The sequence below is a fragment of the Suricata suricatta genome, chromosome 6, assembly GCF_006229205.1.
Source record: "Suricata suricatta isolate VVHF042 chromosome 6, meerkat_22Aug2017_6uvM2_HiC, whole genome shotgun sequence".
Lineage (NCBI taxonomy): Eukaryota > Metazoa > Chordata > Mammalia > Carnivora > Herpestidae > Suricata > Suricata suricatta.
The window spans coordinates 112254248-112272730 of NC_043705.1; the positions used below are offsets into that span (position 1 = coordinate 112254248).

General features: G+C 39.1%; 1 pseudogene; it reads right to left on the reverse strand.

The window, feature by feature from the left end:
- Positions 1 to 13694: 13694 nt before the first annotated feature.
- Positions 13695 to 15855, reverse strand: LOC115293204 (annotated as a pseudogene).
- Between the last annotated feature and the right edge of the window lie 2628 nt (positions 15856 to 18483).

The window sequence follows — 18483 nt, forward strand, 5'->3', positions numbered from 1 at the left end:
GCAGGGGAGGGTCAGAGAGAGAGGGAGACACAGAATCTGAAAACAGGCTCCAGGCTCTGAGCTGGCAGCACAGAGCACGAAGTGGGACTCGAACCCACGAATGCGAGATCTTAACCTGAGCCGAAGCTGGACGCTTAACTGACTGAGCCACCCAGGTGCCCCTTTGCTCTGAATTTTAGTGTCAGATTGTATCTTGAAATAATTTAAGACGTTTGAAACTAGGTTCTTATTTTCTTCTTTCTTGGAGTAAACATGTAGTGAGGACTTCAACAATGGTAAAAACTATACTGATAAAAAATTATAATTATAAAAGGGTTAGGGAACGGAGTCGATTCAAAGCTAGAGCTGGATTCTAGTTTCCACACTGCAGTAAGTTGCTATCTCGCTTTAGGCAAATCTTTTAGCCAAGCTGTGTCTCAGTTTCCTCCTTAATAAATGGAGCATCCTGTAGGATAATTTTGATGTTCTTTCTAGATTTAGTGAATTTATAAACTAAAACTAAAGTAAAACCACAAAACACACACACACAGAATAGTGTTCCTGGAAAAGCTGCAGATATATTTGTCATTTTTAGTTCTATTCACTTTCCTAAAGGACAATCATTATTTTACATGCAGATTTTTGAGATGTGGCCTTTTTTGGTAGTCACATCATAGAAAATTTTACATGGCTCCCCAAAATCATATATATATAATCGTATGTAATTAGCGACCTATACATAACATGTCACTAATTTAACACATTCAAATTAAATTAGACAACTCATTATTACCCCATTCACCCAACCTAAGCCATAATTTTTGACAGCTTTGTAATGGTCTCCCCAAATGAAGTGTTATAAAGGAGGGAATAAAGAGCTGAATTTCTGGACTCTAGCTTAGTAGTGATTAGAGATTTGTGATTGCCCTTTGAAGGGCCTCTGCATGAAATCTTTCAAACTTCTTCGGGGTTTCAGTTCTCAAGAATCAGGTGATTGTCACTGATGGAGAAACTTTAGCAAAGGAGCCTAGCAATTATTAGCATCAGCAGAAGGCTGTGTTTGGAGGAAGCAATTAGAAATGAAGTATCTCAAAGGAAACAAAAAAATTGTAAACAGCAACGGAACGGAAGGTTTTCACTTTATCACATTTAGGTGATCCAAATTACATTAGATATACAAGCTACAGTAGATAATCTATAGTTGCATTAACGTTCATATTGTTAAGATCTTTTAATTAGTAAAATAAAATATCAAGCATATGAAAATATATTTCTTCATCATAAGAGGTATTTTTTAAAGTTGCTTTAGGAACAAACATTTCAAAGGCATAGCACTGAAATTGTTCACACCCCATCCCTCCATCGTGACAGCAACTTCAGAACTGGCTTATCTGGGTTATGCTTCCTTGTGAATTTTCCTAGTAAATAAGTACCAGTTTGTTCAAGGGACTTGCTTTGAAGTCTTGCTGATATTTAAGATTTTCGTAGTATCTTTGGCAGTGTGGTTCAAAAAATGTGATTTTTCATGATTGCTTTAAAAAACTCATCTGTAACGCTTAAGCAAATTAACAAACACCCACAAATCATTTGCTTTCATTTTGTGGTGACTTTTATGATAACATAAGAGGTACAAAGTAAAGAATGTGTGTGCTGCAACAGTGGCAATCGTGAGCACATTGCACGGCCACGGCCCACTCCTAACCTTCACTCTGAGAACTTCGCCTCGGGCCACAGACTTGAAGCTGGGCAGCCATGTTTTCTCTCTGGAACCCATCTTGCCCCCAACAGCTGCAACCACCCACCTCCCCACAACTGACCAGAAACAGATGAATCTCTTTTTCAAAGATTCAGAGACCAATCAAAGTCATCTTCCAGGAATATGAAACTGAATTCACATAAAGTTGACTAGATAGTCTTTGTGGCCAGAGGAGAGAACTGTGGCCCACTAGGAGCTGTGGAGTGGCCATCTTCACTTCACCTGCTGTGCTCTGTTGGTATCTGCCCTTGGTCATAAGATGTTAATCCTCTGAGGTATCTCACTCCGTCTAAAGGCAGAACGTTACAATTAGGAATTTTCCACACTGAGGTTGTTGGTAGGGAGATGTTTTGGAGATATTCCTTAAAATACCTCATCATCTTTGGGAATGTTCGTAAAGAGAGAAAAGAAATAAAAATTATTAAAAAGTACTTTTTGAAGGAAGCATTTGGATACATTATTGTATTTAATCCCCACACAGCCTGGTAAAAGAAGATATTCTTACACACCCATTCTATATTCAAGAAACTGTGACTCGGATTTTCATAACTTAGACCACATCAAATAGTTATTGTAGATCTGAAATGACATTTGGAACCCAATGAGTATGATGCCATAACCTAAAATCATTCTACTATGTGCCTTTCCCTTTCTCAATTATTTTAAATATCTTGGGAAACTCTCAACTTCATCCATTACTCACCAGTCTAATGAGACACCAACTAAAACAAATCATATCAAAGACGAGATGTAAAGACGTAAAGTGTAGTCTTCTGCAAAAACTGATCTACTAGGATCATCACTTTGATTTTCTCAGGAACCTGGAAACTGGTCTTAATGTTGGAGTACCTCTGGATTTTGCTTGAAAATAGATGCCCTGCATTACAAATATTTACAAGTCATCCTATTTCCTCTTTTCCCGCTAACCTCTACCTCCCCAAAATTAATGTACATTCTTTTCTTTGCAAATTTTTCATCATTCCTATTTTTGGATACTTTCAAAAGATCAGAGACTCTGTGCTATCTCTTTTTTCTCATGCTATTATCACATTCTGAGGATGCCCATCTACACCTAATGATGCTTTAATGTTTTCTTTACTTATATCATTTCTTTGAAGGATATTAATGTTCTTCCACTAATATTTCTTCTAAGCCAAGAGACAAATCATCTTCCAACTGGCATATTTCCATGCTGGTCTGAATGATAATTTTTACAATAAATATTGCATGTCATGTCTTATTACAAAAATCTCCCTTCAGCATAGATGTCCATTTTTAAGAGGATTAGTTAGGCTTTACTGCAGGATACTTTTCAGTAAGCTTTTTCATTCCTTTCATTTAGTCAAAAGGTGATTAAAATGACAGAGAAGCATGTAAACTTGGTTATCATGATCAACCTTCCCAACAGCTGCCTTTCTTACATCACACGCTTTACTGAGAGGTAGGGAAGCAATCACCTGTGAGTGCCTTTTCTCCTTATAGCCCATCAAAATGCGAAGTTTTCTAGAAATCTCCCAAGAATGCTTGGGGAAGTCGATTTCTCTTACAGTGTCCTTTGCTGCCACCTGCTGTTCAGCCTCATTTATGAAGGCTGCAAATGCTCTCCGCTACTGAAGGCATATTTAACCTAAGGGGTAAATGCAATGAGAGAGGTTGATTCTTAGCTACACCCTTTCACATGATCACACTTCAAGATGATCTTTAAACCATTCACTGTACTTATCGTTTGTACCAGTTGATTTCCTTTGTCATACCCTCTCTTCCAAACCAGCAACAATATCATGAGACACCCTATTTATTTTTCCTTTCCAGCACATTAGGCTGGCTATTCAGGCAATCAGTGTTTTAAAAAATTTCTGGAGGGGCTCCTGGGTGGCTCAGTCAGTTAAGCAGCTGACTTCAGCTCCGGTCATCATCTCGCTGTTTGTGAGCTCGGCCTGGTGTTGGGCTCTGTGCTGACAGCTCAGAGCCTGAAGCCTGCTTCGGATTCTGTGTCTCTCTCTGCCCCTTCCCCAATCGAACCTCTCTCTGCCTCTCAAATATAAATAAACACTAAAAATACTTTTTTAATTTCTGGAGTATGTAGTATGTGCATGGCCAGAACCATAAGATGGGACCACCATTTGTAACTGTAACACTAATTAATTGGTAGCATTTCTTTTGTACCCCTTACTTCCAGCTGCCCCCCACTTGGCACTCAGTGATTGCTCATACAGCCATCTCTTAGACAAGAGAGGTTGGGCTGCAGCTATATTGCTCTCTTGCTGTTACTTTTGCTACTTTACTATTTCGTAGGCTCAGTTCTTTAACTTGAGAGTGATAAAATGGGTTGAAAATAGAGACTAAATATACGTCATTACGAGATCCTTTGTGTGACTGCTAGGTGGCTAACTGTATAAAATGCTCCCTTTGTCTTAAAACTGGGTCCACCTTAGGGAATTAGCTTTGCAGAGAAATCTCACCCTAACATTGCTGGAGCACCTGCTAACATTCTTAGTGCATCTCCCAGAGGCAAACAAACCATTAGAGGCAGAAGTTGCATAGGCTGGCTGACTCTGTCTTGCAGCCCTTTACAGTTTTAACTAGAAAAAAGTTCAACATGGCACTGGGCTTTTTTTTTTTTTAATGCAGAATGATCTCATGTTTTCTTCTTGAGCTCACCAACCGCCTTAGTCCATTTAGGCTGCTATAAAAAGTACCACAGACCAGCCGGCTTGCAAACACTTACTGCTCACAGTTCTGGAGGCTGGTAAGTGGTGGATCGAGATGCCCCGTAGGTTTGCTGTCTGGTGAGGCCCGGCATCCCAGTTCCTCCACGGCTGTCCTTTCCTGGGAGATGCATAAAGCAGAAGGACCAAAGGAGCGCTCTGGAATCTCTTTTATAAAAACACTCAACCCACTGGTGAGGGCTCCACCCTCAGGATCTAGGCACCTCCCAAAGGCCCACGGCCTCAAACCATTACCCTGGGGGTTAGGATTGCAACATACAAATTTGAAAGGGACACAAACATTCAGTCCACAGCACCATCCTTTTCCATCAAATTTGTCAGGAGCAGCAAGCAAGAGCATTACGGGAACTTCTGAGAACACTGGCCAAGCCAGCTTGCAGAACTGCTCACTCTTCATGGAAGAATCTTTTTTTTTTTTTTCCAAATGTTAAATTCAGGCCTAGATAAGTCACCCAGCTCAACCAAGCATTTCAAAACCACCTGGTATCCTTAAATGTTCCTGTGACCAGGCTTCCAGAATCCTGTAGGGTAAAAATTGCTAACAAAGAGAAGTCATCCGCAAAGGTCACTGCTCCTAAGCTCATCTTTGGCAGCAGACAGCTACGTGCTGACATTGAAAAATGTTCCGAAGGTACAAGATATAGTTCTCTTTCATGCAAAATTTCCAAATCTGATTTGCCTTTCAAATTTATTGCAACCTTTTAAGGAGCGGTTTTGGCAATGTTTGGGAAGTGATAACAGTCAGAAAGCTGTGGAAATGATTTAATGGTCCAGAACTTTGAAGTGCCTATTAAAGACATTTAAATAACTTCATAGTTCTCCCTACATTTTCCCAAAATGTGTATGCATGGAAGTTTTCCAAATGGCTTTTCTTTAAAGCACCGGGGCCATCAATTTTATGTTAGAAGGAGGAAATTTATTACTTTACAGGTTCCTTGCTTCCATGTGTTTTTCTTCAAAGCTCACTGAAGTTACTCATTTTCATCTTTTGCTAACAAATTAAAAGACTTTGTTTTCTTAATTTCTTTTCTGATACATTCTGAAGGTAACCCTTCCTCCCTTCACTGCTGCCCCCATAAATCTTCCAGTTACTTCAAGTTTGGCAGCAAGCTGTAGGAATCTAACTCTGGGAGGTGGGAAAGAAGGGAGAGAGGGAGAACTAACATTTTAATCACTTATCTGATGCTAAGCACCGAGCAAGACCCTTTATTTCATCTAGATTTGCTCATTGCAGGCACGGATTCATATACTTGTAGGCATAAGAGCTAGACATTATTCTTAGGACTGAATTCTATCTATCACTTTATTCATGGTCTAGTAGAACAAACATGAAAGTACAAAGTCAATGTCAATGCGGTACCAAATGCTTTTTTTTTGGTAATGTTTATTTACCAAAATAAGCATTGAGAGAGAGAGACAGTGCAACTAGGGAAGGAACAGAGAAAGAAAGAGAGAGAATCTCAAGCAGACTGTGTGCTGTCAGCACAGAGCCCAACATAGAGCCCAATCTCATGAACCATGAGATCATGACCTGAGTAGAAACCAAGAGTCAGACACTTAACCAACTGAGCCACCCAGGTACCCCAAATGCTTTTTGAGAGACAGTTATAATAAAGTGGCCAAGAGCATGCAATTTTGAAGGAAGGTTGTGTGTGTTTGAATCCAAGCTCTACCATTTACAAATTATGATCTTGTATAAGTTACTTCACCCTTCTACTTTGGTTTCTCCAACTGTAAAAAGGAAACAGGAAGAGTGTCTATCTCAAGAAGTTGTTATGAGAATAAAATGAGTTAATACACAGAGAGTATTCATAAGAATGCCTGGTAAGTTTACATGCCTGGTTACTTCTCAAAATCTAGATTTCACCTCAACTGCCAAGTCCTTGACTAGAATATTTCCATCGGCCATTGGCTTTCCTCGAGAGTCACTGATCCCTCCCATGCTATTTGGTGCCTTAAAATCCATATCACAATGTGAAATCATTTTTATGTTTATGTACTTGCTTGTTTATGGTCTCTCTTGCTCCACTATAGTGTACAAAACACAAGAGATCATTCTGGCTTTGTTCATTCTGAATTTCTAGACCCTCGTGAAGTACCTGGCACATAATCATTTTTCAGCTAGAATACGTGAAGTGAATTGTTAAGAGCTCCGACACGGGTAAGCCCAGAGCTCTCTTTGGAAGTACACGGAAGAGACAGTTGACCCAGTCCTTGATGTCATCACAGACGGTTTCCAAAAGGGATTGACAGCCACCAGGGACTTGCAGACCTTCCATAATTAGGGACACAGGCAGGGGTAGGGCAGTTCAGGGAGGCAAGAGTTTTGTGGGAAGAACATGCATTTAATCCTCACAGTGACTGCTTAAGATGGGCATTTTTATCTTCATTTCCTGAGAAGAGAAAAAGCAGCTGAGAGCAAGCTCCGAAAACTTGCCCAGGGTCCCAGAGTTACTAAGAAGCAGAGCCCAAATTAAATCATCCCACTGTACTTCCCTGCAAGAAAAATATTACTATAAGGGCCTTGAAACCAGAAAATGGTATCTAATGCCTGAAATTGTTCTTCACGGATCTAATTTCCTCAGAAATGTTGTGGGACTTTTCTTGTTCTATCAAGAACATAACAACATTCCACTCTCCGCTTCAGATCAAGAGGAGGCTTCTTTGGTTCCCCTTCACTGTCTTTTCAGTAATCTAACCTTCTATCTGGCCGGCTTCATACAAATACAGGTCATGTATTCCCAATTGCATAGAAAATAGAAGAGTGATTTTTCACACTCAGAGAATTCACACACACACACACACACACACACACACACACACACACCGGGGGGAGCCACATCTCTCATCCTCCCTCTTGCTTAGTAAGTTTAACAGCCCATCCATCCTTCAGAAACACCGAAAAGGGGCTTGCTCCTAATAGATGTGACACTTTCGTTTCTTAGTGAGCAATGGGAATGGAGAAGATGGAAAAGAAAGTTGAAGAAAAACCATTTTTAGAAAACCATGCTCGATGTTTAGCCCTGTCATCATTACTGTGGTGGATTTTGTAAATGGTTGCACTTTCTATGGGCTTCCTCCCTTTGAGAGGAAGGGGTCCCTGTCCCCTGTCCTGGAATCTGGGGGGAAGGGGGTTGTGATCGTTTCTATGAGTTACTATGTGACTTCTAAGACTAGGTCATAAAAGGCCATGTAGCTTCTGCCTGGGCACACTTGCTCTTGGGATGTTCTTTCTCAGAATCCATTTCCCATGCTTTAAGAAACTCAAGCCGCATGGGAAGACCATGTGTAGGTGTTCCAGCCAATCTCCTACCCGAATCCAGCTTTCAAATGATCCCAGCCCTGATGCTTGGCACATGAGTGAAGCAGCTTCCAGATAATTCCAGTGTCCCACAAAATAGAAGTCAGGCCCATCCGTTTGTATCATCATTTACACTGAGGCTCCAGACATCATGGAGCCGGGACAAGCTGTTCCCACTGAGTCCTGCCTGAATTATTGGCCAATAAAATACATGAGCATATTCAGGTTACTGTTTTTGCCCCCAGTTGGTTACACAGCTAGAGTAACCAGAATAGTTATTCTCTCTCTAAGTTTGCTAAGGATCTGTATTATAAGGATTTCTCCAACGGAGGTTAGAACTTCTTACATAGAACTGTGGTAGATTCTTTTCAATTGACTTCTATTAAATCAACATCCATTGCAATACCCCTTCTATTTTATTTTCCTCTCCAAGAGACTGGAGAGGACATTTCTCAAATTCCAAGCCTATCTTGTAGATGGAGGTGACCTTGTGATAAGGTCCAGCCAATAAGATGTAGAGACCGAGCTTCCCTTCTCTAATAAGGCTCAGTGGGGGAAAATCCCTGCTTCTTCCTTACCAGAATATGACCTGCTACTTAGAAGTGTGGCAGCCATCTTGAGACCATGAGCATGGAAGATACACACCATGGCAGAATATAAAGAGAGCAGTAGTCTGGTTCTTTGAGGACTTCCTTAAAAGGCTACTCTTACCCTGTCTTGTCTTCCACCAAAATTACTGTTATGTAAAAAAATTAATTTAACCTTTTAAAAGCCATTATTAGATATTATTTAATTTACTGGCAAATGTATCATTGAGTGATTCAACTATGCATGCAACATATGTATATATACCGTAACATATACCCATACATTTGAATTAAAAAAGGAAAGACATTTGTTTGCACCTAAACAAGCAGAGTCTATTCTTTAATTCAGACCCTTAAGCCCAGACGTAGACTTACATGGAGAACATTTGATGACTGAGCTCGATTTCCTGTACCAGCAATACTGGTGCTAACATCAAGCACACCCATAGGTAAGGACATTTTCGTTATGATAAAATAGAACTAATCAAGTATTTTGTGGGTTTAAGTTCTTTAGTATGATTATCTTCCTCGAGCAAATTGTTGTTTCTTTTTACAATCATGGATAACATTTCAATTGGCTTTTTAGTTTTATTTCTTAAAAAAAACCTGTTTTTAGAGCAATTTCAGGTTCACAGACAAATTAAGAAGAAGGTACAGAGATGTCTCACATGTCCCCTACCCTTACACATGCATAGCGTCCCCATCATCAACTTCCTTCATCAGAGTGGTGCATCTTTTATTTTTCTTTTAAACAAGAGAAATCACCAGTTTTCCTAATTCATTTTGTATTTGAGTGTTTCCCCTTGCTTAAGTTAGTTATATTCCTCTTAAGCCTTCACAAAGGGTTCTTTTTATATTTGCTGTTTACATTTATATACACATACATGCACTTTGAAATATTTCTTTCACGCAACACAATTATAACCACCTCAACTAAAGAGTGTGATAACTTACATACCAGTGATTAATTATTAGGAAAAATATGTCTAAAAATAAAATCCACAGTGTTCTAAAATCCGTTAATTGTTATCTCTTTGGCTTCATAAAATAGTAAATGCATATAATTACTGGTTATTTTTGTGTGACAGTTATTCATCTTGTCATATAACAAACAAGCTGAAATGGGAAGCATAAAACAATGATTCCAAAGACAAAAGAGAAGAATAATTACATATGAATGAGGGGGAAAATCCAAGAACAAAGAGCATTTTGAATCTCTTCACTCTCCCTAGAGTACCATTTCGGGTTGTAATTTATTTTAAAGGTACTGTGCTTCAAATGCATTTACTCTCTCAAAGGCATTTGTCTCATAATTCTTTAAAATCTGCAAGTAGATCTTCCAGTATACCCATTTAGGCTTATATTAGGTAGCTTGAATTATACATTGCGGGACAGAGTGATCTTCACAAGTTAGGGACACTATAAATCTTCTCTGCATTGAATATTCTCTATTATAAAACTTTTCTAGAGAAGCTGGTTCTAAAAATCTTAACTGCTTTATGGGCACCTGCTCTTCTTTTTTACACTGTGTGTTCTTCAAGACTGACATAAAGCTATATTCATCTTTACTCCCCCAGTGTCTACAATGCTTGGTTCCTTCATTCATTCATATTAGACATCAAGTGCCTTGGTTGTGTTAGGTGCTGTATGAGATAATGAACAAAAGACACCTGATTCTCATCTTTTGGGGAGACATTTTTATCAAGGAGACAAACATTAAAATATAGTTATACAAGGGGGCACCTGGGAGGGCTTTCTCAGTTGGGCTTCTGGCTTTGACTGAGGTCATGATCTCACATGAGATCATGTGATCATTTGTACGTTTGAACCCCACATTGGGCTCTCTGCTGTCAGTGCAGAGTCTGCTTGAGAGCCTTTGTCTCCCTCTCTGCCCCTCACCCGCTGGTTCTCTTTCTCTCTCTCTCTCTCTCAAAAATAAGTAAATAAACTTTATATATATATATATATATATAATCCATACATATAATAAAATATATAACTATATATGTATAACTATACAAGTATTTAATTACTGATCTGATAAATGCAACAAAAGAAGGATGCAGGAGTAATGAGGAAGTATAATGGAGAATTAACTTAATCTGGAATAAAAAGTGGCATGGGACTTGAGGCCTGAGCAAAAACATTTCAACCCGGAGCATGTATGTTGGCTCTGGGTTAGACAAATGTGGATGCTTATTAAATATTTGATTATTCCAATAATGAATGAGACTAGGCTGAAACCTAGTTATATATCTTTGAGAATTCAATTCCGACCCATTTTTAAAGTCCCAGTTTCAGTTCCAACCCATTCTCCATTTCTAGGATCTTCTAGAATCCCAAATGAAAAATACAACCTTTATGTCAGCATATTGTTTTCAACTATTTGTAACGGTTTCCATTAGTCTTCAGATTATACATTATTTGAGCCCAAGAGCTGTGGTTTAAAATCTTCCATGTGCCAGTATAAGACCTAACACTTTGTTTAAACAATATGTACTTCCAAATTGGATCTTCCCTTGATTTTTCTCTGCTTGCATTTGTTTATATTTGTAGTTTCGAATTCTACTAGTTCAAATTTATCTCTAGAAATTAAATGTTATAAAATGTAATCCATGAATACTATTTCTAATTTCCAAATATGAGTTGTGAAACTGTCTCACATATATGAGGAAACTAAAAATACCATCATGGAATACAAAATCAAGTCATAACCTGGGACAAAAAGCTAACTTATTTCCAAGTGATCTTGGTAAACAATAGGGCACAGATTAGTTCAGAGCCTTGAGTGAATTTTGGCAATCCTGATGGCAATACTGCATAAAGAAAGAAAGAAATGTAATCATGTGCATGATGAACAAGAAGCTAATGTTTCTATTTTACTTACTATGAAAACAGTTGGAGTAGTTGGGCAAAAGCTAGGATATTTCTTATCTCTGGCCAACATAAACAATGGGGACCTATGGCTACATTATTTTCCTGTGTTTGATTTAAACTCAGTTCTTTTCCTTGATAATAGTAGATATCTCAGTGAAATCTCTCCCAAATATGATCACTGCTCACATCCTCAAGCTGAGGAATAAGAAGAAGATCGTCATAAAAGAGCACTTACTACTGAATGTCCAGGGACCAAACAGCCTGGGCAACTATAAATTACTTGAAATAAGTCTCCCTGCGGAAGAGATAAATTTTCCATAATCATTATTGTCATATCAACATGCTTCCATTAACTGAGCATCTTTGATTTAACATGCAGTAACTTTTATTAAACCTTAGAGATAACTTCAAAGAGCAACACACATTGATTCTGCCCTCAAATAATTTACAGACTTCTCAGATAAAATAATGAAGCCTCTCCAAGAAAGGACACTTACATAGACTATAACACAAATGGTGTCACCTCAAGCTTTGCAATTTGGCAGCCCTTGAAGGGACATAGTCAGAAAAGTGACAAATAACTGTATCACATACACTAAGAGGTAAGAAAGACTCATGAGGTCTGTGGCACACAGCAGTGCTCAAAGATCATCAGCTGAATGAACTGTCAAATTGGAATTATCAAAGAGGACATCATGAGTCGGTGAAGTGGGGAGAGTCTTCAGATCAAAATAGACTTCTATGCTCTTCAACCAGGAGCCCTTTGACCACCAGTCACACGCAGTATGATGTGAGTATGACTTGAGTACTGGAGCCTACGGCCAGAAAACCGAGTATCTCTTTGCGCTCCTATTCAGAAAAACTTTCTGCTATGATGTCAATTTCTTCCTGTGCCTTCTCAGAATAAAGCACTTCCACTGACTATGAATTTTGGACTGTCATTGATCCTTACCCAGAAGGAGGGGATTTCCCTCACCTTGAGGGAAATCAAGATGTCCTGCAGCTGACCCATACTAAAAAGAAAGCTGTGGCTACTGGAGAAGGCCTTCTCCTAAAAGCAAACTTCAGTGCTCACACTCTGAATTCACTTGTATATATATGACTTTTTCCTCACATAAAGGACCCAGTCTTTTGTGAAAGTAGGACACCTCAGCAGTAGGTTCAGCTCTGAAGGCACCACACAAGCAAATCTCTGACCTTTTTTTACCCCTAGCTTGCCCAGAAGAGACTCCATATCCACAATCAGGCTGCACCTAGTGCAGCTGCTTTATTTTTTCTTCCAATTTTCTCTCTCAGCAGGCTGGGCCTTGGCTGCCTGCCAGCCTGCCCTGAGAGGTCAACATGCTGACTTGGTGTTACTACACATTTGTTTTTGTACAGAATTGTCCAGAGAAGGTGGGTTTCAGTTTGCTTACAGAAAGGCGTTCTCCCCCACAACTAGGCTATCGGTGCATTTAAACCAGAACATACATGCTTTACCTGCTTCTGACATATTTTCCAAACTATACTAGCTTGGCATCACATGATCTCCACATTGATTCCTTTGCCGCCCTCACCAACTGAGCTAAATAAACTTGTTTCTATTAAAAATCTTATTTTGATCTAATGTGCATGGGCCTGAAAATATCAAAATCTCTGTTCACAGGTATATCATTTTCTTACCTAATATCAATACGGCAACATCTTATATTATTTGGAGGAAGAATGGAAGATACTGACATTTTTGGCATTAAGTTGATTGTCAGATAGATAATCTGCAGCTTTAATATATCAAAACGACTATCTTTTATTGTAATATAAAATAATAGTGATATTAGCAATCAGCCTTCATAGTTATTTGTTGTTAACTGCTTGGCCATATTTCCATGAGCACTTCCTAATATTTAAAATTATTTTTTAAACATGAATATTTAAGAATTTATCATTGAATTGGTTACTTTGGATTCTTTTCTGAAGTGTGCATTGGGCGTAATTTAAGGTAACTAGTTTTGCTTGCCTAAAATGACAATGTCAATAAAATAATAATCATCCATGTAAAGGAAGTTGTCTCCCCTATAAAAGAAGATGTTGCAGGATATAACAGTCCACTGGGTACTAAGAGTTACTTATGTCCAGCAATATTGAGATGAACTTAAGAGTATCCTGGACCTGACAATATCTAGCACCCAGGTGACTATCCTACTGCTAGACCACCCCAGGTGACATAGGCAGGATTAGATAGGAGGTTCATATCTTAGTACGGAAACAGCTAAGGAGGCTTCGTCCCCCAGGAAACTTAACTGCTGACATGGAAATAAAAAAGCCTATTTTTTTAAATCAAAAAATAAGTGTATTTAGCCATCCTCAGCTCATAGCAGAGCAAATGGGTAAGGAGAATAATTCATGCTACAGCGTATTGCTCTGTGAACTGGCAACAGAAAAACTTGGTAAAGAAAGGCACAAGACCTCTATCTGTGGTGTTAGAATCAGAACCGAGGGGCTCCATAATCATCTGGCATCTGCTCAATGTTGTACCTTTGGTTAGAAATGTACATGATGGAGACTCCAGGAATCCTCCGGATCCTTCATTTAAGGTCCTGGCCAACTGTGGCCACAATGTAACACGTGTGCTGAGTTACTCTCTGTACTAAGCAGTCATCTGCCTAGGTTCCTTTGTGTGTGCATGGCAATCATGCAAAATCTTGGATCTTTGGCAAAACTTAGAGCCACTCAATATTTTTGCCCCAGTTTCTCAATTTCAGCCATTACACAGTCAGTTATACAAGGGATACATTTGGCATACAGACAGTCCATCATTGATTGTACTAAATCAAGTTTGGCTTTAATGGAAAAGTTGATAAAGTTGGTATCAACCAGGAAGTGGTAAGCTGGGCCCAGCTGTGTGTTATATTAGAAGAATAAGCAGGAAGGATGTTGGAGGACTTCTCTTTCCTTGAGTGCACTGGGATCTTTCTTTTCTTTCTTTTGAGGTTTCAGTCTCTCCTTCTTTTTAAGCCTCTGATCTCAGAGACAAAGTATTTGCTTCATGATTGCATACTTTCTTGCTTTCTTTTGCTTCCCCATGTTCATGCCACACTCTTGTTTCTCTAAAAAAAGTTTATTTTTAAAGAAAGAAAAAATTGGAGTAGACTGTCTCTTCCTTTTTTTTATTTTAAACTTTACTTATTTATTTTTGTTTATACTTGTCCTTGGATAACTGGATAGCTTTGACTAGACAGTATACAGGGAAAGCATATAGTTTAATAAGTCAAAGTATTATCTGGCAACACCTCCCACCACCAGGAATGAATTTCTGTGTTCCTGGAAAGTACTTTCATTCTGATCCACCTGTTTCACCTGACCAACCTCCTACCTCTAGGCATGGAGTTGGTTCTATATTTTCCAAGAGCTGTTCCATATACCATATGGTACATTTGGCTAAGAGAGACATACTTTACTGGGTCCCCAAATGTAGAATCAGTGAGGTCATAGATATTAGGTGGCCTTCCACTAATTTGGTCTAAGGGTCACAACATTGCCCAAGGTTAACTGCACAACAAGGAGGTTCTTCTCCACCTTATTGCCTTGGTCTAACCAAAGGGAGGTCCATGGCATTCCTGTCTAAATATCAAGAAATTAGGGGGGAAAGCTATTGTATCATTTTGATGGCCTTATTAAGCATATACTAGGCATGCCATAAGTTGACTCCTCCATCATATCTACTAATTACAATTTTTATGAGCTTTGTTAAATTTCACTGGCAGGGAGCTCCTTGCATTTTTGCAAATGAGCTAAATGGGGGTATTCTTGTAGCAGGTAGCTCTCAAATTTCCATTCTAGAGCTGAGTGACTTTTCACTAAAAAAATAAACAAGATGTCCATCCTTCCAAGGACTAAACAACAGTATTTGACCTCTGATCCCATGAATACATTAGAACATAAGGGGGAAAAAAAACATCAAAAGTGAATAGGGAAGAGAAACTCAGTACTTGAGATTGCACCTGTCAGTATTGTTCTTTAATGAAAAATGTGTGTACAGCAAAAATCAGCACTTTGGAATTAGTCATCTTGAGATCAAGAAGTAGCTGTGCTCCACTGGGTGTTATATATAGGGGATGAATCACTGGAATCTACTCTTGAAATCATGATTGTACTATATGCTAACTACGATGTAAATTATAACTAAATAAATAATAAAGAAGTAGTCTGCTAAAAATTCTAATCCTCAAGTAGAGATGGGATAGTCAGCCAAAAGAAGAAAAGATGAGGCAATGAAAATTTTTTTTTTGAGCCCCTCTACTTTGACTCAAGAGAGGGAAACCAAATCCTACCAGTAAAAACTTGGGACATAAAATTTAGACTAGTAAAAATGTAAATAGACTTCTTAGCCAAGCTCTAAAGAAAACCCATGGTTTTCTGAAACTAAGGCTGGAACCATGTGGTTTTGAGATAATCATCTCAGTTTAACAACTTCTCTCTCATCCAGAAGTTGAGGGGAAAAGGAGGCCTGACAGGAGCTAAGAGTCATATTACAGTTCCTTCTGCCTTCAGGCAGAGATGTCACTCACCTCCTATTGGTGATGCCCAGCCCACAGGAGATTCCTTTCAGACTATGCATTTGTGCAGCTGGAAGCGGAGTAGTCCCAGTACTGGGAGGGTACCAAGGCCATGGATGTCAGGTGTCTCATAGCAGGGACAGGACGTGTTCCTTGACACTCGAGATCCCCTGGGCAAATGTGGCAAACCCAGAAATAAACAGAAATATAGACCTGATGCAGAGACCTAACATCCACCTTCTTGGAAGTGTAATGTGAGAAATGGGAAAGGGGTAGAAAGCTTAATAGGAAAAGAGTTAAACAGGTATAGTATTTTGAAATACTTCCCATTGTAATCTCAAAGATGATTTTCATTATTTTTTCCTAACTGGGCTCTTGATTGAAGAACATAAAAGTCTATTTTGATCTGAAGTCTGTCCTCACCTCACCAACTCATGATGACCTGTCTCTTTGATAATTCCAATTTGAAGTTCATTCAGTTGATGATTTTTGAGTACTACTGTGTGCCACAGACTTCATGAGTATTTCTTGACTCTTAGCATATGTGATATAATTATTTGCCATTTGTCTCACCCAGTCCCATCAAGAGCTACCAAACTGTAAAGCTCTAGGTGACACCATTCATGTTAATTTCTCTTTTTATATCTACATTCAATCAAACTTTAATTTCAGTCATAAAACTGAAGCCATGAATAAAGATGATGAGAGATAGAAAGGATACCAGAGAAGTGTTTCCTTTCTGATCTTGATAGATAACAGGGAGGAGGAAGACATTCAGGCCCTGGAATCCCTTTCTCAAGTTTAAGCACAGGGAATTGGGGGGTGGCAGGGGAATGTTCAAATACCAGTGAGTTCCAAAGGAAGGCTGAGTCATTTGTACCATTCCACAGGGGAATAATGAAATCAAGAGAAAGACCAGTCAATACTTGGATATGAGCTGTGATGCCAGCAGGATACAGGAAGTCATCACCATGGAGACCAGAGAAAAGTACAAGGAAATCACATGAATCTCTGGACCCTTTCTTTTTTACTGTGATGAAGACACAGTTCATTTCACCTACGCTTCATATATCTGATACCATCCTGGAGAGCTGTAGGAGAAAGGGGGACGGAAATCTGGGAGACTGGTTATTTTTATCTAAGGAGGCCAAGCTTTATCTAAAATGACTGTTGAGATCACAGTGAACTCAAGATACTAGGTTGGTTCATTAGATTCTTTTTTTTTTTTTTTTTGGCTCATAAGGGACATCAGAGCCATTTGGCTCATTTTAGAAAAGAAAACATTCTATTTTTTCATCTAAAAGTATGGAAAAACTTACATTAAAATTTATAGACTGCTTACTGGGGTCAGGCAATCATAACATCCATATGAAATAGGTATTATCATTTTTATTTTGCAGTTGAAGTTACGCGGAAGAAAAGTCGCTTATCTAAGGTGGCATGATCAGTAAGTGAAAAGGCAGATTTTTAGCACAGGTGGCTCTAATGTGACACCTTGTGCTCACAGCTACTTGCTGTACTGTCTTCTAGGTAGTGTACTGCGGGGTGCCAGGACTAATCCCAAGCCATGCCATGTAGTATTACCAAGTGGTCTGTGACTGAGGCTCCTGAAGAGACAGTTTCCACATCTTCTCTAATACGAAGTTGGGGCACTATTTGGAAATTGGAAAGACTCTAACTTTTAAAGAAATATTAATGATTAAAAAAAACTTGCTCTGACTAAATTAGGGCAATGATAAACATTATAGAAAGGAAAAATCAAAAGAGTGACTAGGTAACAAATGTTGAAGATTGTTCTCCCTATCTCTAGAATAATTTTTAAAAAATAACTTGGAAGAACTACTTTGAGAGAATATATCTATCAAAGCCATTTCAAGAGCTCCAAGAGGACCTTTTTTGGTAATAACCTCCAGACATGACTGAGAGCAGTGCTGAGTTACCTAGCCGGGTAAGGATTTAGCTAAAAATTGCCAAGAAGGGAGCAGGAGATACTGCAGAATGCACAGGCTGGCGGTGAGAATGGCTACTGGTCAGGAGCCAAGAGCAGTAAACATTACATGTTTAAACAGTTCCCGCTGTTCAGAGCTGCAGGAAGACACTGGGAGTCAGGGTCATTGAATCTCGCTGCTGAGAGAAACTGACTCTGAGAGTAGACTACTAATTTGAGAAATCACTAAAAGCGGAGCAGCCACTGCCACAGAGAGTTGTCAAGAGGCTACTCTGGAAGCTGCAGGAGGAAACACTGCTGAAGTTCAGGTGGAAAAGGTACCACTAATGGAAGGAATTGTAGGGAGCACCCAAGAGAAAGAGTAGAGTCTCAAGGAAGTCATCCTTTTTGTTGTGTCAGCTCTGGTTTCTTAAAGAGCAGCTAGCAATGGGACAAAGAAGGAAGTGGATGGCTTCTTCACTATCTGCTTGCCCCTCACAGAGACAGTACAGGCTGTGATAGTAAGATATCACTCAATGGGAAGACAGAGTAATAATTTATGTATCAGAGTACCTGGTTGAGCTGGGGATCCAGAAATTCTGGGAGTCATTTGAAGCACCCATAGATGTAGTCATTAAAATTCGACTTCTGAGGAGTGTCGGCTGGCTCAGTTGGTTGAGCATGCAACTCTTGATCTTGGGAGTGTGAGTTTGAGCTCCATATTGGGTGTGGAGATTACTTAAAGAAATAAAATAAAATCCAACCATTTGATATTCTGAGAGAAATGCAGCC